The sequence below is a fragment of the Ovis aries genome, chromosome 12 (assembly GCF_016772045.2).
Source record: "Ovis aries strain OAR_USU_Benz2616 breed Rambouillet chromosome 12, ARS-UI_Ramb_v3.0, whole genome shotgun sequence".
Classification (NCBI taxonomy): Eukaryota; Metazoa; Chordata; class Mammalia; order Artiodactyla; family Bovidae; genus Ovis; species Ovis aries.
This window is the reverse complement of record NC_056065.1, coordinates 6159379-6186224: the sequence shown is the minus strand read 5'-3', so window position 1 is coordinate 6186224 and position 26846 is coordinate 6159379. Positions and strand designations below refer to the sequence as shown.

The following is a 26846-nucleotide window of genomic DNA, read 5'->3' as shown; positions in this document are numbered from 1 at the left end:
ATTAAGGGGTAGAAACCTTCAGAAATGTGGCAAAATTGAGTTTGTAATAACAGTTTCCATGGGAAAAAGATGGATGTAAAATAATTTTAACATAGATTGTAAAAGGGCAATGACTGCAGAGACCATTTGTGAGAACACATTAGTTTACTTTTTATATGGCAGTAAAGATAAAAAAATTTTGACTTTGTATGTATTGGAAGAAATCAATAACTTTTAGATATTAAAAAAGTAACAGAAAAGTTTGTTTTTTTTTAAAAGAAATGCTAAGATTGAGAAAGGAAGTGAATATCATATTTACCATGAAATCTTACATATACTATCACCCCATAACTGATTTAACTGAATAAATCAGCTTGATTTAATTGAATAAATCAAAGCAAATTACAACTGTCCTTCGGTTTCCAGGACTCCCTATGCATAACAAAATATGAGGATGCTCAAGTTCTTCATATAAAATGGTACAGTATTTCCTAAAGAAAATCAACCCTGAATACTCGTTGGAAGGACTGATGCTGAAGCGCCAATACTTTGGCTGCCTGATGCAAAGAGCTAACTCATCACAAAAGACCCTGCTGGGAATATTGAAGACATGAGAAGAGGGCAGCTGAGGATGAATTGGTTAGATAGCATCACTGACTCAATGGACATGAGTTTGAGAACACTCTGGGAGATAGTGAAGGACAGGGAAGCCTGACATGCTGCAATTCATGGGGTTGCAAAGAGTCAGACACAAGTTAGTCACTGAATAACAACAATTTGCATATAACCTATGCACCACCTCTCAAATACTTTGAATCATCTCTAGATTACTTATAATATTTAGTACAATGTAAATACAATGTTAATTGCTGCCAGCCAGTAAATTCAAATTTTGCTTTTTGAAAATTTCTAGAATTTCTTTTCCAAATATTTTGATCCAAACTTAGTTGAATCCAAGGATGCAGAACCCTCAAATACATGAGTCTATTAGAAAAATTCACTAATGTTAGATACATTCTATTTATTTACTTTTTTACTGAAGTATAGTTGATATACAACATTATATAAGTTACAAGTGTAAAATATAGTGAGTCACAATTTTTAAAGGTTTGTATCTTGTCTATAATTATTATGAGACATTGACTATATTGCCTGTGTTGTACATATATCCTTGTAGCTTATTTTATACCTAATAGCTTGTACCTCTTAACCCTACCCTCCTTCCCTGTACCCCCCTCCTTCACTGCTTCTCCCTACTGGTAACCCTACCTTATTCTCAGTAAATATTATTCTCTTTTTTTGTTATATTCATTAGCTTGTTGCATTATTTAGATTCCATATATAATGATAACATAAAGTATTTTGTTTGACTTATTTACTGAGTACAATACCCTTCATATATTGTTGTAAAAGGTAAATTTTCATTCTTTTTATGACAAATTTTCATCTTTTCATTGTGTGTGTGTATATATATATATATGTATATACATACATACACCATATCTTCTTTATCTTTTCTTTGTTGTTACATACTTGGGTGTTCTATATCCTGGTAATTATAAATAATGCTCCTCTGAACAGTGGGATGCATGTGTAATCTTCAATTAGTGTTTTTCTTTCTTTCAGACATATACCCAGGAGTAGAAGTGCTAGGTCATATGGTAGTTCTATTTTTAGTTTTTTGAGAAACTTGTATACTGTTTTTGACAGTGGTTGAACCAGTTTACATTCCCACCAACAATGTACAAGGATTCCATTTTTTTTCACATCCTCACCAACAATTATTATTTATATTCTTTTTGATAATAGCCATTCTGACAGGTGGGGGGGATATCCCATTGTGATTTTGATTTGCATTTCGCTGATGATCAGTGTTACTGAATATCTTTTCACGCTGCTGTTGGCTATCTGCATACTCTCTAGCCAAAGAAATAAGATGAGAAAACAAAATAAAAGAAACCAAATTGGAAATAAAGTGGCAAAACTTACTGTTTGCAAATAACCTGATACTCTGCATAAAAAATCCTAAAGATGCCACCAGAAAATGACTCTAGCTCATCAGTGAATCTAATAATGTTTCAGGATACAAATTAATATACAGAAATCTGTTTTTTTTTTATACACTAATAACAAAATATCAGAAAGACAAATTAAGGAAATAATCTCATTTATCATCACATCAAAAGGAATAAAATATCTAGGAATAAACCTCCCTAAGGAGGTAAAAGACTTGTGCTCTGAAAACTACGTGATGCTGATGAAAGAAAGTGTAGATCATACAGATGAAAAGATATGTGTTCTCAGATTGGAAGAATTAATATTATTAAAATGACTGTAATCTCCAAGGCAATCTATAGATTCAGTGCAACCCCTATCAAAATACCAATGGCATTTTTAACAAAGCTAGAATAAATAGCTTTAAAATTTGCATGAACACAAATGACCCCAAATATTCAAGACTATCTTGAGAAAGAAAAACAGAACTGGAGGAATCACACTGTCTTCAGATTAGAGCACAAACTAGAGGAATCAAACCAGTACAGTACTGGCACAAAAACAGTCTCATAGATCAATGGAACAGAACAGAGATCCAAGAAATAAACTCACACACATATGGTCAATTAATAGACATCATAGGGGAAAAATATATACAAAGGATAAAAGACAGTCTCTTCAATAAGTGGTGCTGGGAAAACTGGATAGTTACACTTAAAAGAATGAAATTAGAACATTCTCTACCACTAAACACAAAAATAAGCTCAAAATGGATTAAGACCTAAATGGAAGACCAGCAACCATAACACCCCTAAACGAAAACATAGGCAGAACATTCTTTGACAATAAGTTGTTGTAATTGTTTCAGGTCCATTTCCTAAAGTGAATGAAATAAAAGCAAAAATAAACAAATGGGACCTAAACTTAAAAGCTTTTGCACAGCAAAGGAAACCATTGGCAAAATGAAAAGATAAACTACAGAATGCGAGAAAGTATTTGCAAATTATATGACCAGGAAGGTTGATATCCAAAACCTATAAACAGTCCATACAATCCAACATCAAAAATCAAACAAGCTGAATAAAAAAGGGACAGAAGACTTGAATATATATTGTTTTCAAAGAGGTCATGCACATAATCAGTGTAGCACTGTCTGTGTAATAGCCACTAGCCGCATGTGGCTCTTTAAACTTAAAATTTAGTAAAATTAATTAAAATTAATAATTAAATTCCTTTATCACACTAGCAACGTGTCAAGAGTTCAAAGCAACATACAGCAAATTCAATCTATATTAGAATAGTGGAGATATAGAATACAGAGGATTTTCATCATCACAGCAAGTTTTATTTGACACTACTCTTAGGGAAACAGAAAATTAAAAATACAAGTAGATTTGAGGGACTATCTGTGCAGAAAGAATAAACTGTTATCAATGGTTTGCAACTTTAAGTCGCATGAAAGTTAATGACTAGAAAACCAGAATTCTTTAGGTGAGCAATGTGTGCCTTCCAAAAGGTAACAATGAGCCAAAAATAGTGTGGTAGTTAATTTCATGAGTCAACTTGACCAATTCATAGTGTGCCAAGGTATTTGGTTAAACATTGCTCTGGCTGACTGGGAAATCCCAGAAGAGACAGAGAAAAGAAACTAAAAATTGTGTGTATAAATTTACACGTTGGCTGACACCTGAATGGTGTATGCATGGGGCAGAATAAAAGCAATCTGAACTAAGATTTGAATCACTGCCAACAGCAAGGGTGATAGAGTTTGCCTTTTGAGTCGAATCAAATTAAATTATCAAATTAATTAAATCATTAATTTAATGATTAATGATTTGATTAAATTATTAAATTAATCAAACCAAATTATTCTTGTTCTTGCTAGAACAAGAATATTAATATTGTTAGAGGAATACAAGAGAATCCAAGGCTTTACCCCAAAGCATGATAAACAGAATACAATACAAAATTACTGAGTATGTGAAGTGGCAGAAAAATGTGACCTATTTTTATGGGAAACAAACAAAAAATACCCCAGAGCTGCTAGCATATAGATGATCAATGTAAAAATGATCAGACAAAGATTAAAGCAGCTCCTGTAATCAGTGAGGTGAAGGAAAATAATGCTTCTAATAATCAGAAAAGAAAATCAGTAGAGTAATAGAAAATATTTAAAAAGTTAGATAGAAAACTAAAATATCTGAAAATTATTCACTGGATGGATCGTGAAATAGATGAAAGGGACAGAGGCAAGAGTCAATGAACATGACCACAGATCAGTAGAATTTATCCAACTTGAAAAACAAAGAGAAAAGAAACGGGAAAGGAACAGAGTTCAGGTACTTTGGGAACAAATGTGAAAACATCTTAAGTAATGTAATTGGATTCCCAGGGAAGAAATAAAAGATAAATTAGAGCAGAACATTATCTGAAGAAAGAATGCTCAGAAATGGCTCAATTTTATGAGACACAAAGTTAGGAATTAAGGAATGCAGCAAATTCCAAACTATGTAAACAAAATGATAACCACACCTAAGCACACTGCAGTCAAACTGTTGAAAACCAAAGATACACATATTATCTTGAAAGCAGGCAAAGAAGAACAGTCATAAGACCAAAGATTTTCATCAAAATTATGGAAATCAGGTGACAAGGAAATAACAAACTAAAGTTTAGAATGAGAAGGAAATAAAACAAACTGTGAAACCAAAATTTTATGTATAGAGAAAAATCCTTCAAAAAGGTTATATAAAGGAGTTTTCCAATAATAAAATCTAAGAAAATATATTTGTAGCACTTAGAAAATGATAGACTTTTTTTTTTTTAAGTATGCTTTGCTAATTTATCTATTGGACATTATTTAAGATGACAAAAAAGGAAGTCATGAAACTTAAAATAATATTTGTAAATAAATATTTATAGGCGACTGAACAAAGACAAAACATTTATATGAGAGAGTAAAAAGTTTTGCAGCAAACTGGAGAACAAATCTTTCCTAGAAATACTAGAATGTGTTAGTTTATAAAAAATTCTTGCTAAAAGTAATTCTTGCATTTAGAATTACAAATGCACAGAAAACATAGTAAAGACTGCATTAGATTAAACTTAAAAGCACCTGAGTAAAATGGCCCAACTTGTTCACAATTAGGTTGTCTTATAAACTGTAAGATTGGGCTACATATATAGGTTTCTATAATGTATGAGATGAGATTCAATTACAATACAAAGTATCTATAACATATATTATCTACCATTAGTTAGTTTGACTTTATGACTGAATTAAGGAAATCGCAACCCACTCCAGTATTCTTGCCTGGGAAATCCCATGGACAGAGAAGCCTGTAAGGCTACATTCCATAGCTCTCAAAAGAATCAAATACAATTGAGCGACTAAACAACAAGGAAACTACAAAATTTCGTTGAAATTACTTGCAACTGATACCTTTAGAGACGCAGGGTTCAAATTTGATATATACTTATACATACAAAAGTAATTCAGAATGTTCTTCAATAAAATGGTGATGTTTTTAGTGGCTAAGTCATGTCACTCTTTTGCAACCCCATGGACTGGAGCCCATCAGGCTTCTCTGTCCAATGGATTTTCCAGGCAAGAATACTGGAGTGGGTTGCCATTTCCTTCTCCAGGGGATCTTTCTGACCCAAGGAGAAAACCTGTGTCTCCAACATTGGCAAGAAGATTCTTTACCACCAAGGCACCAGAGAAGCCCTCTAAAATAAAATAGTTGAAAACAAAATATATAACCAAAACCCCTAAGATACAATGACTTTAAAATATGTTGCTCCCCTTTTAGACTAACAGGTTACTAGAAAGCAAATGATCAAGCCACTGTGTTTTAATTAAATACCTATAGGCTCAGCAATAACTCAGTCTTGCTAAATAATCTGCATCAGAAGAAAGATTTATTAAAGGAGCCTCAGCTTAGCATTCTAGACCTTGGTATCAAAACTCAGAGGACTATTAGTATAATTTTACCTTCCTGCCATTTTTAAACAGAAAAGTTTTACATTATGTATGGGGCCCAGCAAAGAGGAAAACCACAGGCTCAAGATGGTATCATTGGTGATGTGCTAAAGCCCATCACACCAACCCTAGATTTAATACCTAACCAGACAGCACTTATGACTTTCACCAGAATGTGAAAATCAAACAGTTTGGGATTTCCTGGTCAGCAGCAATGAGGTAAGATGTCTCTTGGACCCTGCTCCTACCCCCACAGGAAGAGGAAGTGATCTACAAGGTAAGATCCTTGCTTCTGGATCAAAATATTCCTCTCTTTCCTTTGCAAATGAGTTTCTGGATCCACTATCCTTTCTATAAAATCCTTCATTTTTTCTATCACTCATCAAATCTCCCTTCTTGTTGCTAGATGGATGCTTTCTGATTCATGAATCACCTATTAAAGCCAATTAAATCTTCAAATGTGCTGGGTTTTTTTTTTTTTGATGGACCAAAACATTATCCTGGATTCCAGTTTTAAGATTATTTGTACTTCCCTGATCTTGACAATGACCTCTCAGGAACTATAATCCTACTTTGGATTTCTGAGAGTATACTAATTCTCACAGATATGTACTGGTGAAAACCTGACTGCCTGTCAGAAATTCTAGATACATTCTGAGAATGTTACTGGAAACCTGGGGACTGAGTAACGAGGTAACTGGAGTCAATTCACACGCTTACTTTCTCTTTCCTTAGAGACACAGAATCTATTTGGAATTGTTCTTCTCAGAGCTGAAATCCTATATTACTTTCTTGTGCTTGTTGGAATGAGTTCCAGTCATTTAGCCAAAGCCTAACATCCCTTATGGAGAAGGAAATGGCAACCCACTCCAGTATCCTTGCCTAGAGAATCCTGTGGACAGAGGAGCCTGGTGGGCTGCTGTCCATAGGTTTGCAGAGAGTCAGACATGACTGAAGCGACTTAGCACTACATCCCTTAAATGAAACCTTTTCATTACATAAGTCCTCTCCCAAGTTCTGGGGACTTCACAGGTGGTGCTAGCGGGTAAAGAATTTGCCTGCAATGCAGGAGACATAAGATATGCAGGTTCAATTTCAGGGTCAGGAAAATCCCCTGGCGTAGGAAGTGGCAAACCACTCCAGTATTCTTGCCTGGAAAATCCCCAGAGGAGCCTGGTGGACTATAGACCATGGGACTGCAAAGAGTTGGCTACAACTGAATGATTCAGCACACACCCCTTAACACCAAATCCAACTAGACACTGTAATCCTTTTGAGTCTCCCTCATCTATTTATTCTTTTTAAACAAAGTTATGCCTTACAAATAGCTGTGAAAAGAAGAGAGGCAAAAAGCAAAGGAGAAAAGGAAAGATATAAGCGTCTGAATGCAGAGTTCCAAAGAATAGCAGGAAGAGATAAGAAAGCCTTCTTCAGCGATCAATGCAAACAAATAGAGGAAAAGAACAGAATGGTAAAGACTAGAAATCTCTTCAAGAAAATTAGAGATACCAAGGGAACATTTCATGCAAGGATGGGCTCGATAAAGGACAGAAATGGTAGGGACCTAACAGAAGCAGAAGATATTAAGAAGAGGAGGCAAGAATACATGGAAGAACTGTACAAAAAAGATCTTCATGACCCAGATAATCATGATGATGTGATCACTAATCTAGAGCCAGACATCTTGGAAAGTGAAGTCAAGTGGGCCTTAGAAAGCATCACTATGAACAAAGCTAGTGGAGGTGATGGAATTCCAGTTGAGCTATTTCAATTCCTGAAAGATGATGCTGTGAAAGTGCTGCACTCAATATGCCAGCAAGTTTGGAAAACTCAGCAGTGGCCACAGGACTGGAAAAGCTCAGTTTTCGTTCCAATTTGAAAGAAAGGCAATGCCAAGGAATGCTCAAACTAGCGCACAATTGCACTCATCTCACATGCTAGTAAAGTAATGCTCAAAATTCTCCAAGCCAGGCTTCAGCAATACGTGAACCATGAACTTCCTGATGTTTAAGCTGGCTTTAGAAGAGGCAGAGGAACCAGAGATCAAATTGCCAACATGCGCTGGATCATGGAAAAAGCAAGAGAGTTCCAGAAAAACATCTACTTCTGCTTTATTGACTATGCCAAAGACTTTGACTGTGTGGATCACAATAAACCGTGGAAAATTCTGAAAGAGATAGGAATAGCCTTTCCTATCCACCTAACCTGCCTCTTGAGAAATCTGTATGCAGGTCAGGAAGCAACAGTTAGAACTGGACATGGAACAACAGACTGGTTCCAAATAGGAAAAGGAGTACGTCAAGACTGTATATTGTCACCCTGCTTATTTAACTTCTGTGCAGAGTACATCATGAGAAACGCTGGACTGGAAGAAGCACAAGCTGGAATCAAGATTGCCGGGAGAGATATCAATAACCTCAGATATGCAGATGACACCACCCTTATGGCAGGAAGTGAAGAGGAGCTAAAAAGCCTCTTGATGAAAGTGAAAGAGGAGAGTGAAAAAGTTGGCTTAAAGTTCAACATTCAGAAAACAAAGATCATGGCATCCGGTCCCATCACTTCATGGGAAATAGATGGGGAAACAGTGTCAGACTTTATTTTGGGGGGCTCCAAAATCACTGCAGATGGTGACTGCAGCCATGAAATTAAAAGACGCTTACTCCTTGGAAGAAAAGTTATGATCAACCTAGATAGCATATTCAAAAGCAGAGACATTACTTTGCTGACTAAGGTCCGTCTAGTCAAGGTTATGGTTTTTCCTGTGGTCATGTATGGATGTGAGAGTTGGACTGTGAACAAGGCTGAGCGCCGAAGAATTGATGCTTTTGAACTGTGGTGTTGGAGAAGACTCTTGAGAGTCTCTTGGACTGCAAGGAGATCCAACCAGTCCATTCTGAAGGAGATCAGCCGTGGGATTTCTTTGGAAGGAATGATGCTAAAGCTGAAACTCCAGTACTTTGGCCACCTCAGGTGAAGAGTTGACTCATTGGAAAAGACTCTGATGCTGGGAGGGATTGGGGGCAGGAGGAGAAGGCGAGGACAGAGGATGAGATGGCTGGATGGCATCACGGACTCGGTGAACGTGAGTCTGAGTGAACTCCGGGAGTTGGTGATGGACAGGGAGGCCTGGAGTGCTGCGGTTCATGGGGTTGCAAAGAGTTGGACATGACTGAGCGACTGAACTAAACTGAACTGATGTCCATATGACTCAAAATTTCATAAAAATCATTGAAAAGTGTCAAATGAATAATAATGAATGTGAATCACAAAAAGAATAGGCTCTCTTGAAACTACGTAACTGAAGTCCTGTGAAGAATTTGTCAAGAATTTGCCAGAAGGTATTTCTGGTGAGACTAAAATACAGATTATACTGGTGAACCCCAGGAGTCTTAGCAAGTTTAATAGTCATAGCTTAGAATTCTATGATTTTATGAATTGGTAAGAAAGATCATTTTGTAAATAGGTTAACCTCTGGAATTAAAAGCAAAATAAAATTGAAAAAACCCTCTAAAGAATATAACTAGGGAATAAAATAATAGAATGATAAAGTACTAAAGTGTTTTACTGTCCCAAATGAATCTGCTTAAAACAAAACAAACTTAAAAAAAAAAAAACAAAAACAAAACTTAAATTGTGAACAGTAGCAGAATATGCTACCTAAAATATGCCTTTTTAGCATAAGGATTATTTTGAGCTGATTATTTTGGAGAAAAAGCAGACACAGCAGGAGTTCTGAAATCAGAGTACAATTCATCCTTTTGTAAGGGAAATTATATTCAAAAGGGAAATCTCCATTTGTAAGGATATCTTTCTCTTTGTACCAAGAAGGAAGATTACAAATCACAAGAAACTTGATCAGTAGAGAAGGCACCAGACTTAAATCTGCATAATAAGCTTATTGTACTTTTCTGGATAACTACCCAGAATTAGCCTTTCTTCTATCAACCCCTTTCTTTTGTCTCTAGCTGAAGACAATATTTGAGGTGGTGACTTGGGCATTAGGGGGTGCAGGGGTGGGTTTACTCAGTTTTCCTAGGTATCTCCCATGTGGGCAAGAGGTGTTTTGCTCATGTTAAGCTGTGTTTCATTACAGGTGTTCTCAGTCACAGAAGGTAGAAGGTAGAATTTTAGAGGAAAATTATTTTTCTTCCCCTGAAATCCCAAACATTTTATTTCAGCTCTTTTTTCTTACTGTCTGAAAGGGTCATACAGGGAAATTACTGAGCACTCAATGATTATTTGCGTTCGATTCTAAGATTTCACATATTCCAAAATGCATGTGATAATCAGAAAAAAAAATCTATCACATTTAGGAAGACGCTAATAGTGTGCTCTCAGATTAATTCTTTTGTAACTCAGGTCTCTGGAGTTGGATGACCAAGATGACCTTAAAGTTTCCCCCATGTCTGACTTTCTGACAGGTTTCTTCAAACATGTAGACCTCTCTTTTCTTAGAGCATTTACTTTTGAAAAATTTCAATTATAAATTCTTTCTCTGTCCCTTTGAGATGTAAATCTTCTCCCTGTCCTCTCAGCAGTTTCACAACAGAGAAAAGTCTTTCTCAAGGACCTGGGGGCCATCTCTTTGAAATGTGATCATCAAAGGTGAAATTTTCCCCATCTCCAGTCTCTGTGGGCAGAAGGGAGCCTAACTTTCATACAGAACAGTTAGCAAATGATGACCTAATCACACTGACCAAGTTCCCCAACCCAGTACATCAAACTCCTCCAGTCTTTTGATTCAGAGGAGTTGGATTCAATCTCTCCCCCAGGCTTCAGTAGTCTTCCTTGCATGTTCAACACTGTCTAGTACAATTTTTCTTTGACACTGAGCAGGGTATAAACATAAGTCTGTGAACCACTAACCCTATACCCTTAAGAAGGTTAAATAAAATAGCTAACCTGAGCCTTGGCTTATTAATTGACAAATTGGAGCTAGTAAGAACCTCCTTGCAGGATTGTTGTGAGAAATATATCACATGTATGCATAAAAGTATGTAAGAGGTCTCTAATCTGTAATTGATATTTAGTGATGGCTAATCAATGAGAAAACTAAGAAAACTAACATCATGGCATCTGGTCCCATCACTTCCTGGCAAATAGATGGGGAAACAAGAGAAACAGTGACAGACTTTATTTTGGGGGGCTCCAAAATCACTGCAGAGGGTGTCTGCAGCCATGAAACTAAAAGACGCTTACTCTTGGAAGAAAAGTTATGGCCAACCTAGACAACATATTAAAAAGCAGAAACATTATTTTGCCAACACAGCTCCGTCTAGTCAAGGCTATGGTTTTTCCAGTAGTCAGGTATGGATGTGAGAGCTGGACTATAAGGAAAGCTGAGCACTGAAGAATTGATGCTTTTGAACTGTAGTTTTGGAAAGACTCTTGAAAGTCACTTGGACTACACGAAGATCCAACCAGTCCATCCTAAAGGAATTCATTGGAAGGACTGATGCTGAAGCTGATACTACTCCAATATTTTGACCACCTGATGGGAAGAACTGACTCATTTGAAAAGACACTGATGCTGGGAAAGATTGAGGGCAGGAGGAGAAGGGGACAACAGAGGATGAGATGGTTGGATGGCATAACTGACTCAATGGACATGGGTTTGGGTAGATTCCAGGAGCTGGTTGTGATATACAGGGTGTCCTGGCATGCTGTAGTCCATGGGGTCACAAAGAGTTGGACATGACTGAACGACTGAACTGCACTGAATCAATGAGGGGATTATGATGTAGTTATTTTTTCCTTTTATTTCTAATAAGTCTAAAAATCAATAGTGTCAAAAAAAAACCAATAAAGCTAAAAGAGCAAAGCGAACACTATAAGTTTTTTCGACTAAGTAAAAATTCATATGTCTAGTTCAGCTAAGCAAATCAAATTCTTTCACCACAGCAAAGAAAGGCTAAAGTGGAAATGAAAGTTTGTCACTCAGTCCTGTCCGACTCTTTGTGATCCCATGGACTGTAGCCCACCAGGCTCCTCTGTCCGTGGGATTCTCCAGGCAAGAATTCTGGAGTGGGTTGCCATTTCCTTCTCCAGGGGATCTTCCCAACCCAGGGATCAAAATCAGGTCACCTGCTTTGCGGGCAGACTGAGCCACCAGGGAAGCCTTAAAAGAAAGGCTATCCAGAAGCTAAATAAATTATGCTTCCTGCATTATAATGACTCAGAGAAAGACTTAGCTTTGAACAGATGTTTAAATTAAGAGCACATCTACTGATAGAGTGAACAAGATGTTCAAAATTAAAGTGTCTGAAACTTTTTTCTCTGTTTCATGATCCAATTTTATTTTTAAGACATCCATAGTTTTTGTTAATAATTTCCTAATCCTTTTTTTACTTTTAAATTCCTGAGAGATATCCAAGCATTTAATCAATGATTTTTAAAATATATTTTCTACACCTTACAGAACTTTTTTTTTTTTTAACTGAATGCTTAAGGGCTTGCATGGTGGCTCAGGCTCTTCAGTAAAGAATCCACCTGCAATGCAGGAGATGCAGGTTTGATCCTTGGGTTAGAAGATCTCCTGGAGGAGGGCATGGCAACCCACTCTAGTATTATTGCCTAGAGAATTCCATGGACAGAGGAGTCTGGCGGGCTACAGTCCACGTGGTCAGAAAGACTGGAACATGGCTGAAACAGACTCAGGGACCAGGAGAACAGATTGGTTGCCAATGGGGAGAGGGGTGAGGGACATAGTGAGTGAGCATTGGATTGGGAGTTTGGGGTTAGCAGGTATAAACTGCTAAGACAGATGAAGAACAAGGTCCTACTCTATAGCACAGGGAACTATATTCAATATTCTGTGACAAATTATAATGGAAAATAATACTAAACAGAATATATATATATATATATGTATATGTTTGTGTGTGTACGTTGTTTAGATGTTATATTGTTTAGATCGTGTCCAATTCTTTGCAACCCCACAGACTGTAGCCCGCCAGGCACTTCTATCCATGGGATTTGTCAGGCAAGAATACTGGAGGGTGTTGTCATTTCCTCTTCCAGGGGATTTTCCTGACCTAGGGATCAAATCTGGGTCACCTGCATTGGCAGGCAGATTCTTTACCACTGAGTGATCGTATATATAAATATATATATAAAACGGAATCATTTTGCTGTATAAAGTAATTAACACAACATAGGAATTCAAATATACTTCAATAATTAAAAAAACCCTGAAAACAAATTTTGCCACTTAAACAGAGAAAACTTTCCTCAGTCAGACATTACCCAAAGTTCCTGCTATATTTCTCTGCTCCCACTTAGGAAAACCACTTTAAAAGTCTATAATTGCTGAATCCACTTCCTCTTTGATATTGACATTATACTTCTATTGTAATAAAAGAAGGTAAAGGCATGAATATCTCTTTATGCAGTACTTGAGCTGCATCCTACAAATTTTGAAATGTTGCATTTTTAAAGAGGACAAATTTTTAAAGTTTTTTTCATTTTTTGGCCATGCCACCCAGCATGTGGGATCATAGTTTCCAGAGTAAGAATCAAACCACAGTCCTCTGCAATGGAACTACAAAGTCTTAACCACCGAGCCACCAGTGAAGTTCTCAAATGTTGCATTTTTCACCACAGTCCTAATTAAAATTTTTCTAATTCTCCTTGTTATTTCATATTTCGCCCACGGGTTATTTAGAAATGTATCATTTAATTTTCATATGTGTGGGTATTCTCTGCCAAAGTTTATTATTGGTTTCTAGTTAAGTTCTGCTATGAAGAGAAGAGGTGGCAAGAACACACAGAAGAACTATACAAAAAAGATCTTCACAACCCAGATAATCATGATGGTGTGATCACTCACCTAGAGCCAGACATCCTGGAATGCGAAGTTAAGTGGGCCTTAGGAAACATCACTAAGAACAAAGCTAGTGGAGGTGATGGAATTCCAGTTGAGCTATTTCAAATCCTAAAAGATGATTCTGTGAAAGTGCTGCACTTAATATGTCAACAAATTTGGAAAACTCAGCAGTGGCCACAGGACTGGAAAAGGTCAGTTTTCATTCCAATTCCAAAGAAAGGCAATGCAAAAGAATGCTCAAATTACCGCATAACTGCACTCTTCTTACACACTAGCAAAGTAATGCTGAAAAATCTCCAAGGCAGGCTTCAACAGTACATGAACCGTGAACTTCCAGATGTTCTAGCAGGATTTAGAAAAGGCAGAGGAACCAGGTCAAATTGCCAGCATCTACTTGATCATAGAAAAAGTAAGAGAGTTCCAGGAAAATATCTACTTCTGCTTTGTTGATTATGCTAAAGCCTTTGACTGTGTGGATCACAATAAATTGTGGAAAATCCTGAAAGAGATGGGAATAGCAGACCACCTGACCTACCTCCTGAAAATCTGTATGCAGCTTCAAGAAGCAACAGATAATACTGAACATGGAACAATGGACTGGTTCCAAATTGGGAAAGGAGTACGTCAAGGCTGTATATCGTCACCCTGCTTATTTAACTTATATGCAGAGTACATCTTGAGAAATGCTGGGCTGGATGAAGCACAAGCTGGAATCAAGATTGCCAGGAGAAATATCAATAACCTCAGATACGCAGATGACACCACTCTGATGGCAGAAAGCAAAGAAGAACTAAGGAGCCTCTTGATGAAAGTGAAAGAGGAGAGTGAAAAAGTTGGCTTAAAACTCAACATTCAGAAAACAAAGGTCATGGCATCCGGTCCCATCACTTCATGGCAAATAGATGGGGAAACCATGGAAACAGTGGAGACATTATTTTCTTGAGCTCCAAAATCATTGCAGATGTTGACTGCAGTCATGAAATTAAAAGATGTCTGCTCCTTGGAAGAAAAGCTATGACCAACTTAGACAGCATATTAAAATGCAGAGACATTACTTTGCCAACAAAGGTCTGTCTAGTCAAAGCTATGGTTTTTCCAGTGGTCATGTATGGATGTGAGAGTTGAATTAGAGGGATCGCATGTATACCCATGGTGGATTCATGTCAATGTATGGCAAAACCAATACAGTATTGTAAAGTAAAATAAAGTAAAAATAAAAATTTAATTAAAAAAAAAGAAAAGGAAAAAAAAAAAAAAGCTGAGTACCGAAGAACTGATGCTTTTGAACTGTGGTGTTGGAGAAGACTCTTGAGAGTCCCTTGGATTCCAAGGAGATCCAACCAGTCCATCCTAAAGGAAATCAGTTCTGAATATTCACTGGAAGGACTGATGCTGAAGCTGAAACTTCAGTCCTTTGGCCACCTGATGCAAAGAACTGACTCATTGGAAAAGACCCTGATGCTGGGAAAGATTGAAGGCAGGAGAAGGGATGACAGAGGATGAGGTGGTTGGATGGCATCACTGACTCAATGGACATGAGTTTGAGTAAACTAGTTTACTCAAATTTACAGGGAGGCCTGGTGTGCTGCAGTCCATGGAGTCTCAACAGTTTGATGCAACTAAGCAACTGAACTGAACTGTTGATCAGAGAACATATTCTGTAATTATTTTCTTAAATCTAATTATCTGTCTTGACATTTCTTCTGTGATCCAGCCTATGATCCATCTCTGAGTGTTCAACACGCACCTGAAAGGAGCACATATTCTGCAGTTGAGTGTAATGCTATATATGTCGATTAGATCTGTTTGATTTAAAGGAGTTCAGGTTTTTATAAGCTGAATGATTTTCTTTCAATTCGTTCTATTAATTACAGAGAGAGGAATATTGACATGTATAACAATAACTGTCCCTTTTTATGCTTCCTTCCTGCTCTATTATTTCATACTTCATAAGTTTTGAGGTGTCATTTTAAGGTGCATACACACTTAGCAGTGTTATGTCTTCTTCATCCACTGATTCTCTAATAAATATAAAATATTTCTCTTTACCTCTATTAAAAGTTCCTGCCCTTGAGGTCTTCTTCATCTGTCTTACATAGCCATTCCAGCTTTTGTATGACTAGCTATGCACACATATCTCTGTTTATCCTCCTATTTTTAATCTATTAATAATCATACATTTCCATTTTGAGTATAATTGCTGTGACAACACTTCCTTTAATATTCCTTTTACTTCTTCAATATAAAGATCCCTGCCATTCAGTGGTGAATCTAGTCCATTCATAATTTACAGTTACTAATATGCTTTGGTTTAAATTTACTATAGCACTGTTTTCTATTTGTCTTATTTGATCTTTGTTCTTTTTTTTTTTTACCTTTGTGTATTAAGTATATATTTTTAGTATATCACTTTGTCTCCTATTTTATCCTTATCAATGGTCATTCTAAGTTGTATAATACTAATCTCTATCAAACTCTTCATTCAAATAATATTCAAAGCACAAGAATCTTACGTTAGTATATTTCCACTATTCCTTTTAATCCTTGTCATATTACTGCCATGCACTTCACTTCTAATTGGGGAAGGAAATGGCAACCCACTCCAGTATTCTTGCCTGGACAGTTCCATGGACACAGAGCCTGGTGGGTTATATCCATTGAGTCGCAAAGAGTTGGACATGACTGAGTGACTTTACTTCCTTTCTTTCTTTCCACTTCTGTATTTGTTACAATTTCCATGATTGCTATGATTTTTGCTTTAAAGAATAAATTATATTTAAAAAAATTAGTCATTTATATTTATGTACATATTTACCATTTTTGCTGTCTTTATTTCTTCATATAAATCTAAGTTCTCAAAAGACATCATTTTTTTTTCATTGAAGAACTTTAGAAAAAATGTAGGTCTGTTGTGAGTAGGTTTTATTTGAATAAAAATATTTTTATTACACATTTCCTTTAGTAAGATATTCTTATGGGAAATGAAGTAGTATAGACAACTTTTTAAAGCAGTCTTAAACAGTTGTCCAGTTGTCTTCTGATCAAAATTGCTTATTCCTCTGTATGTAATGTGTCTTATTTTTATAACTACAGTTCCGTTTACCTTATTGATTTTCAGAAATTTATTGCAAGCATCAATGCAGCTTTTAAGATAATTATACTTTAGATTTGTTTGGTGAACATGTGGTTTTATAATTTTTATCACAATTATAACAATTTCAGCCACTTTATCTTTATTTGTTTTCTGCCCAGAAAGGGAAACTTGCTGTCCTAATCTTCAACTACATCGGGGTACACTGATTTCATCTTTTTCTAGCAGCAAACCTCCCTTCTCACACTCAAGAGTCTTCTGCTCAGCTTTGACCATACTATGGGAATTCCCATCCCTCCCCTGAGCTGTCTTCATCCTCACTCACTCTCTGCTGCTGCTAAGTCATTTCAGTCATGTCCGACTCTGTGTAACCCCATAGACGGCAGCCCACTAGGCTCCTCTGTCCCTGGGATTCTCCAGGCAAGAATACTGGAGTGGGTTGCCATTTCCTTCTCCAATGCATGAAAGTGAAAAGTTAAAGTGAAGTCACTCAGTCTTGCCCGACTCTTAGCAACCCCATGGACTGCAGCCTACGAGGCTCCTCCAAACATGGAATTTTCCAGGCAAGAATACTGGAGTAGGTTGCCATTGCCTTCTCCACACTCACTCACTAATTGGAGTAATACACAGCTCCCAACAGCTTCCTGAAAACTGCGCAATTTTGAAAACTTTAACATCTATAGATATATTTCCTTCTATCTGAAGTTTTTCCAGGATAGAGAATTCCAACTGGAAACATATTTTCCCCTCAGAATTTTGAAAGCCTTGCCCCATTGTCTTCTGGCTTCTGGTGTTATTGCTAAGTCTGAAGCATTCTGATTCTTCGTCCTCGGGCTGAGTGCTTTCTTCTTGACTTCCCTGGTGGCTCAGGTGGTAAAGATTCTGCCTTCAGTGCAGGAGTTGATCCCTGGGTCAGGAACATGCCCTGGAGAAGAGTGGCTACCCACTCCAGTATTCTTGCCTAGAGAATCTCATGAACATCGGAGTCTGGCGGGCCACAGTCCATGGGGTCCCAAAGAGTCAGACACGGCTGGGCAACTAAGCACACACACGGGTTGAGTGTTTCCTTCTTGAATTTCAGTTCAGTTCATTCACTCAGTCATATCTGAGTCTTTGCGACCCCATGAATCGCAGCACGCCAGGCCTCCCTGTCCATCACCAACTCCTGGAGTTCACTCAAATCACATCCATCGAGTCAGTGATGCCATCCAGCCATCTCATTCCCTGTTGTCCCTTTCTTCTCCTGCCCCCAATCCCTCCCAGCATCACAGTCTTTTCCAATGAGTCAACTCTTCACATGAGGTGGCCAAAGTACTGGAGTTTCAGCTTTAGCATCATTCCTTCCAAAGAACACCCAGGGCTGATCTCCTTCAGAATGGACTGGTTGGATCTCCTTGCAGTCCAAGAGACTCTCAAGAGTCTTCTCCAACACCACAGTTCAAAAGCATCTATTCTTCGGTGCTCACCTTCCTTCACAGTCCAACTCTCACATCCATCCGTGACCACTGGAAAAACCATAGCCTTGACTAGACGGACCTTTGTTGGCAAAGTAATGTCTCTGCTTTTGAATATGCTATCTAGGTTGGTCAAAACTTTCCTTCCAAGGAATAAGCGTCTTTTAATTTATGGCTGCAATCGCCATCTGCAGTGGTTTTGGAGCCACAAAAAATAAAGCCTGACACTGCTTCCACTGTTTCCCCATCTATTTCCCATGAAGTGATGGGACCGGATGCCATGATCTTCATTTTCTGAATGTTGAACTTTAAGCCAACTTTTTCACTCCCCACTTTCACTTTCATCAAGAGGCTTTTTAGTTCTTCTTCACTTTCTGCCATAAGGGTGGTGTCATCTGCATATCTGAGATTATTGATATTTCTCCTGGCAATCTTGATTCCAGCTTGTGTTTCTTCCAGCCCAGCGTTTCTCATGATGTACTCTGCATATAAGTTAAATAAGCAGGGTGACAATATACAGCCTTGATGTACTCCTTTTCCTATTTGGAACCAGTCTGTTGTTCCATGTCCAGTTCTAACTGTTGCTTCCTGACCTACATATAGGTTTCTCAACAGGCAGGTCAGGTGCTCTGGTATTCCCATCTCTTTCGGATTTTCCACAGTTTATTGTGATCCACACAGTCAAAGACTTTGGCATAGTCAAGAAAGCAGAAATAGATGTTTTTCTGGAACTCGCTTGCTTTTTCGACTTTACCTTTTCTTAATTTCGTTCTCAGTTTCTCAGGCAAGCATGTCTGTTTTAGTCATTAATCTGAAATATGTGGGCCCTCTCAACAATTCCATTCTGAGAAATTTGATTGTTGTAATTCTGCTTTTTATATCTTTAATAATTTCCCCCATTTTTTTCCAGACCCTGTTCCAAAATTCTTACCATATTGTTTCTTCCTGAACACTCCTTTAATTTTCTCTTGTTTGACTCTCCTTTTCCATTATTTGGTTTTGTTGTTCATTTTATTATTCTTCATTCTTTCAATGTCCTTAGATTTATCTTCTGAATATTTTATTTAATTTTTTCATTTGTTACCTACATTTAATTTCCATAAGCTCTTCTTGGTTCCCTGGATGTTCTTGCTTTTCAATTTGTTTTGTTCTATAGCTCACTATTCTTCTTTTAAACATGTATACTCCTCTCATCTTCTCAACTACTATATTACTAAAGATGGGATATTGCATATTTTAAAATTGATTTCTTCTCCCAGAATCCTATGGTGTCATTTGTGTTTCCTCTAAATTCTCCTTTCTTGTATGTTTTTGCATGGCTATTACTTAGTTCCTTCTTTTCCTTTTAGAATTTCCTTAAATGTCTAGAGACACTGTTGTATGAACATATGTAGGAGTGAAGCACTCAGAAGCTCCTTGGGACATGAATGAATGCAGGACCTTATTTTCACGTCATATGTACATACACACACACTTGGGATAAATGCTTCCTGCCCCTACCAATCAGCCTTGCTGCACCAGTCAGCCCAGCACCAAGGGGGTGCCCTGCTGGATGTTCCTGGATGGGCCCACCCCACCATCTGTACCTCCAAGAGGCCTGGGCTGTTCCCCACCACAAGTGGGCAGAGGAAAGAGTCTTTTGCATTTCCCATCCCCTAATTGCTTCAGGAACTCTCTCTAACCTTCTCTGAAATGATACTGAATCAGAGAATTTCTCTTCTGATGTTTTGTTCCCAGGGGGCATTGTGGGTCCTGAGTTTTTGCTGCAGGTTACTTTCCCTCCCTTTATTCCTAGGCAACCAGAGTGTTTATTTTGGCCAAATTTGCCAACTCCTAGAGTAAATCTCTTTTCCCAAGATGAGGAAAGGGACCAGCAATGAACATGTGAAAGGGTTCAGGGAATCTAATTACTTCTCTTAAAGATTTTTAACCACTCTCCATATATTTAGTCCTATGTATAACCTTACTTGCCTCTGCAAGGCATCTGATACCTCTGTTCCTGTCACTTGAGTCTCCATTGCATAAAGCAGCCTGCTTCTGACTTGTTTCCTCTCCTTTCTCAGCTTAAATGTTACCTTCTTTCAGTCTGTTAAGTCAGTTACCACCCATCCATCTGCTTTGCAGCTTCCACACTTGTATCCGTGTCACCTCATCTACCATCTCTTCTGTCCTGAGTGAAGTCTTTTTATTCACAACCTTCAATATCCTACAGTGTCAGGAGGAAATGGAATGCATTTGTTGAATTGAAAGCTTTCAAATTCAGCTTGGAAAGGGTACACCAAAATTATATTTTTATTTCCTATATGTATGCCCCCTTGTTACATAGATATAGGAAGACTACAAGTATTTTGAAACTAAGTTACCACTTGAGAGTCCCACGCTTCACAGCTAAATAATTACAGAAACATAAGGTAGAATACGTTCAATTCCAGTTCACTTATTCAATACAGAGGTTTGGAGCATCTAATGAGCCGACCTAATTGAGAAACTATTGCAATAATGCATAAGTGGACCCAAGAGAGTCATGTCTGAATTAAGACAGTAACTGTTGAGAAGGAGGGGAGCAAATGAATTTCAAAACATATATATGTTTTAAAGAGAAATATTTTACAAATTTTGCAATCATTCGTCTGCTCTATGGCCATGAACCAGTTTGCTTTCTTGCTGCTTAGTTGCTAGTCAAGTGCGACTCTTTTGTGACCACATGGACTATAGCCTGCCAGGCTCCTTTGTCCATGGGATTTCCTAGACAAGAATACTGCAAAATGACAGTTGCCAAAATGGGTTGCCATTTCCTTTTCCAGGGGATCTTTTGACCAGAGATCGAAACTGCATCTACTGCACTGGCAGATAGATTCTTTATCACTGAGCCACTGAAGGAAGACCATTAGCTTTCTCAGGCTGTGGTAACAAACGACCACAAACTTGGTGGCTTAATGAAAATGTATTGTCTCAGCATTCTGGAGGTCAGAGCTCAAAAGCAAGATGTTCGTAAGGCTGGTTCCTCCTGGGAACTGTGCAGGAAGCCTCTCTCCCAGCTTACAGAAGGCTGTCTTCACATACACATGGCTTTCCATTATTCATCTGTCACCACATTTCCTCATTTTTCAAGGACACAGCACAATTAAGAGTAAGGCCTACTCTAATAAACTCATTATAACTTGATTATATCTATTAAGACTTTATCATCACGTAAATTCGCCACATGAGTGGCGGCTGTGTGGCACAGGAGCGGCCAAGAGAAGATACCCCATGTCCAAGGTCAGGAGTGGAGGCAGAGAGGAGCTACCCCACGCCCAAGGTCAAGAGCAGTGGCGGAGAGGAGAAACCCCACATCCAAGGTAAGAGAAACCCAAGTAAGATAGCAGGTGCTGAGAGAGGGCATCAGAGGGCAGGCATACTGAAACCACAATCACAGAAAACTAACTAATCTGATCACATGGACCACAGCTTTGTCTAACTCGATGAAACATGCTGTGTGGGGCCACCCAAGATGGGTGGGTCATGGTGGAGAGGTCTGACAGAATGTGGTCCACTAGAGAAGGGAATGGCAAACCACTTCAGTATTCTTGCCTTGAGAACCCAATAAACAGTATGAAAAGGCAAAATGATAGGACACTGAAAGATGAACTCCCCAGGTCGGTAGGTGCCCAATATGCTAACGGAGATCAGTGGAGAAATAACTCCAGAAAGAATGAAGGGATGGAGCCAAAGTAAAAACAATATCCAGCTGTGGATGTGATTGGTGATGGAAGCAAGGTCCGATGCTGTAAAGAGCAATATTGCATAGAAACCTGGAATGTCAGATCCATGAATCAAGGCAAATTGAAGTGGTCAAACAGGAGATGGCAAGAGTGAACGTCAACAATCCAGGAATCAGCTAACTAAAATGGACTGTAATGGGTGAATTTAACTTAGATAACCATTATATCTACTACTGTGGGCAGGAATCCCTTAGAAGAAATGGAGTAGCCATCATACTTAACAAAATAGTCCAAAATGCAGTATTTGGATGCAATCTCAAAAATGACAGAATGAGTTTTGTTCATTTCCAAGGCAAACCATTCAATATCACAGAAATCCAAGTCTATGCCCCGACCAGTAACACTGAGGAAGCTGAAGTTGAACGGTTCTATGAAGATCTACAAAACCTTTTAGAACTAACACCCAAAAAAGATGTCCTTTTCATTATCAGTTCAGTTCAGTTCAGCCGCTCAGTCATGTCCGACTCTTTGTGACCCCATGAATCACAGCACGCCAGGCCTCCCTGTTCATCACCATCTCCCAGAGTTCACTCAGACTCATGTCCTTCGAGTCCATGATGCCATCCAGCCATCTCATCCTCGGTCGTACCCTTCTCCTCCTGCCCCCAATCCCTCCCAGCATCAGAGTCTTTTCCAATGAGTCAACTCTGCGCATGAAGTGGTCAAAGTACTGGAGTTTCAGCTTTAGCATCTTTCCTTCCAAAGAAATCACAGGGCTGATCTCCTTCAGAATGGACTGGTTGGATCTCCTTGCAGTCCAGGGGACTTTCAAGAGTCTCCTCCAACACCACAGTTCAAAAGCATCAATTCTTTGGCGCTCAGCCTTCTTCACAGTCCAACTCTCACATCCATACATGACCACAGGAAAACCATAGCCTTGACTAGACGGACCTTAGTTGGCAAAGTAATGTCTCTGCTTTTGAACATACTATCTAGGTTGCTCATAACTTTTCTTCCAAGGAGTAAGCGTCTTTTAATTTCATGGCTGCAGTCACCATCTGCAGTGATTTTGGAGCCACAAAAAATAAAGTCTGACACTGTTTCCACTGTTTCCCCATCTATTTCCCATGAAGTGATGGGACCAGATGCCACGATCTTCGTTTTCTGAATGTTGAGGTTTAAGCCAACTTTTCACTCTCCTCTTTCACTTTCATCAAGAGGCTTTTTAGTTCCTCTTCACTTTCTGCCATAAGGGTGGTATCATCTGCATATCTGAGGTTATTGATATTTCTCCCGGCAATCTTGATTCCAGCTTGTGCTTCTTCCAGCACAGCGTTTCTCATGATATACTCTGCATATAAGTTAAATAAGCAGGGTGACAATATACAGCCTTGACGTACCCCTTATCCTATTTGGAACCAGTCTGTTGTTCCATGTCCAGTTCTAACTCTTGCTTCCTGACCTGCATACAGATTTCTCAAGAGGCAGGTTAGGTGGGCTGGTAATCTCATCTCCTTCAGAATTTTCCACAGTTTATTGTGATCCACACAGTCAAAGGCTTTGGCATAGTCAAGGAAGCAGAAATAGATGTTTTTCTGGAACTCTCTTGCTTTTTCCATGATCCAGCGCATGTTGGCAATTTGATCTCTGGTTTCTCTGCCTTTTCTAAAACCAGCTTGAACATCAGGGAGTTCACAGTTCACGTATTGCTGAAGCCTGGCTTGGAGAATTTTGAGCATTACTTTACTAGCATGTGAGATGAGTGCAATTGTGTGGTAGTTTGAGCATTCCTTGGCATTTCCTTTCTTTGGAATTGGAATGAAAAGTGACCTTTTCCAGTCCTGTGGCCACTGCTAAGTTTTCCAAACTTGCTGGCATATTGAGTGCAGCACTTTCACAGCATCATCTTTCAGGATTTGAAACAGCTCCCTGGAATTCCATCACCTCCACTAGCTTTGTTCGTAGTGATGCCTTGTAAGGCCCACTTGACTTCACATTCCAAGATGTCTGGCTCTAGATTAGTGATCACATCATCATGATTATCTGGGTCATGAAGATCTTTTTTGTACAGTTCTCCAGTGTATTCTTGCTACCTCTTCTTAATATCTTCTGCTTCTGTTAAGTCCCTACCATTTCTGTCCTTTATCAAGCCCATCCTTGCATGAAATGTTCCCTTGGTAGCTCTAATTTTCTTGAAGAGATCTCTAGTCTTTCCCATTCTGTTGTTTTCCTCTATTTCTTTGCATTGATCGCTGAAGAAGGATTTCTTATCTCTTCTTGCTATTCTTTGGAACTCTGCATTCAGATGCTTGTATCTTTCCTTTTCGCCTTTGCTTTTTGCCTCTCTTCTTTTCACAGCTATTTGTAAGGCCTCCCCAGACAGTCATTTTGCTTTTTTGCATTTCTTTTCCATGGGGATGGTCTTGAACCCTGTCTCCTGTTCAATGTCACGAACCTCATTCCATAGTTCATCAGGCACTCTATCTATCAGATCTAGGCCCTTAAATCTATTTCTCACTTCCACTGTATAATCATAGGGGATTTCATTTAGGTCATACCTGAATGGTCTAGTGGTTTTCCCTCCTTTCTTCAGTTTGAGTCTGAATTTGGTAATAAGGAGTTCATGATCTGAGCCACAGTCATCTCCTGGTCTTGTTTTTGTTAACTGTATAGAGCTTCTCCATCTTTGGCCCAAAAATGATGTCCTTTTCATTATAGGGGACTGGAATGCAAAAATTAGAAGTCAAGAAGCACCTGGAGTAAAAGGCAAATTTGTCCTTAGAGTACAGAAAGAAGAAGGGCAAACGCTAATAGAGTTTTGCCAAGAAAATGACTGGTGATAGCAAACATCATCTTCCAACAACACAAGGGAAGATTCTACACATGGACAGTAGAAGATGGCCAACAACGAAACTAGATTGATTATAATCTTTGCAGCCAAAGATGGAGAAGCTCTGTATATTGAGCAAAAACAAGACTGGCAACTGACTGTGGATCAGATCATGAACTCCTTATTGCCCAATTCAGGATTAAGTTGAAGAAAGTGGGAAAACCACTAGACCAATCAGGTATGACCTAAATCAAATCCCTTATAATTATACAGTGGAAGTGAGAAATAGATTCAAGGGACTAGATCTGATAGACAGAGTGCCTGAACAACTATGGACAGAGGTTTGTGACACAGTACAGAAGACAGGGATCAAGACCATCTCCAAGAAAAAGAAATGCAAAAAAGCAAAGTGGCTGCCTGAGGAGGCCTTACAAATAGCTAAGAAAAGAAGAGAAGCAAAAGGCAAAGGAGAAAAAGAAAGATATACTCATTTGAATGCAGAGTTCCAAAGGATAGCAAGGAGAGATAAGAAGGCCTTCCTCAGTGATCAATGCTAAGAAATAGAAAAAAAAAACAATAGAATAGGAAAGACTAGAGATCTCTTCAAAAAAATTAGAGATACCATGGGAACATTTCATGAAAAGATGGGTTCAATAAAGGCCAGAAATATTATGGACCTAACAGAAGCAGAAGATATTCAGAAGTGGTGGCAAGAATACACACAAGAACTGTACAAAAAAGATTTTTACCAACCAGATAATCAAGATGGTGTGATCACTCACCTAGAGCCAGACATCTTGGAATGTGAGGTCAAGTAGGCTTTAGAAAGCATCACTATGAACAAAGTTAGTGTAGGTGATGGAATTCCAGTTGAGCTGTTTCAAATCCTGAAAGATGATGCTGTGAAAGTGCTGCACTCAATATGCCAGCAAATTTGGAAAACTCAGCAGTGGCCACAGGACTGGAAAAGGTCAGTTTTCATTCCAGTCCCAAAGAAAGGCAATGGCAAAGAATGCTCAAACTACTGCACAATTGCACTGATCTCATGTTCACAATTCTGAGTCCAGGTTTCAGTAATACATGAACTGTAAATTCCAGATGTTCAAGCTGGATTTAGAAAAGGTAGAGGAACCAGAGATCAAATTGCCAACATCTGATGGATCATCGAAAAAGCAAGAGAGTTCCTAAAAAACATCTATTTCTGCTTTATTGACTATGCCAAAGCCTTTGACTGTGTGGATCACAATAAACTGTGGAAAATTCTGAAAGAGATGGGAATACCAGACCACCTGACCTGCCTCTTAAGAAACCTGTATGCAGACCAGGAAGTAACAGTTAGAACTGGACATGGAACAACAGACTGGTTCCAAATAGGAAAAGGAGTACGTCAAGGCTGTATATTGTCACCCTGCTTATTTAACTGACTGCAGAATACATCATGAAAAATGCTGGGCTGGATGAAGCACAATCTGGAATCAAGACTGTTGTGAGAAATATCAATAACCTCAGATATGCAGATGACACCACCTTTATGGCAGAAAGTGAAGAGGAACTAAAAGCCTCTTGATGAAAGTGAAAGAGGAGAGTGAAAAGGTTGGTTTAAAGTTCAACATTCAGAAAACTAAGATCATGGCATCCGGTCCCATCATGGCAAATAGATGGGGAAACAGTGAAAACTTTGTGTGACTTTATGTTGGGGGGGCTCCAAAATCACTGCAGATGGTGATTGCAGCCATGGAATTAAAAGACACTGACTCCTTGGAAGAACAGTTATGACCAACCTAGACAGCGTATTCAAAAGCAGAGACATTACTTTGTCAACAAAGTCTGTCTAGTTAAGGCTGTGGTTTTTCCAGTAGTCATATAAGAATGTGAAAGTTGGACTATAAAGAAAGCTGATCACCAAAGTATTGATGCTTTTGAACTGTGGTGTTGGAGAAGACTCTTGAGAGTCCCTTGGACTGCAAGAAGATCCAACCAGTC

At 38.4% G+C, this 26846-nt stretch overlaps 1 protein-coding gene across 5 annotated transcripts in view; it reads right to left on the bottom strand.

The window, feature by feature from the left end:
- Positions 1-26846, bottom strand: part of KCNT2 (potassium sodium-activated channel subfamily T member 2) — a 445611-nt gene that overhangs the window by 189237 nt on the left and 229528 nt on the right. The gene's annotated exons all lie outside the window — the stretch shown is intronic.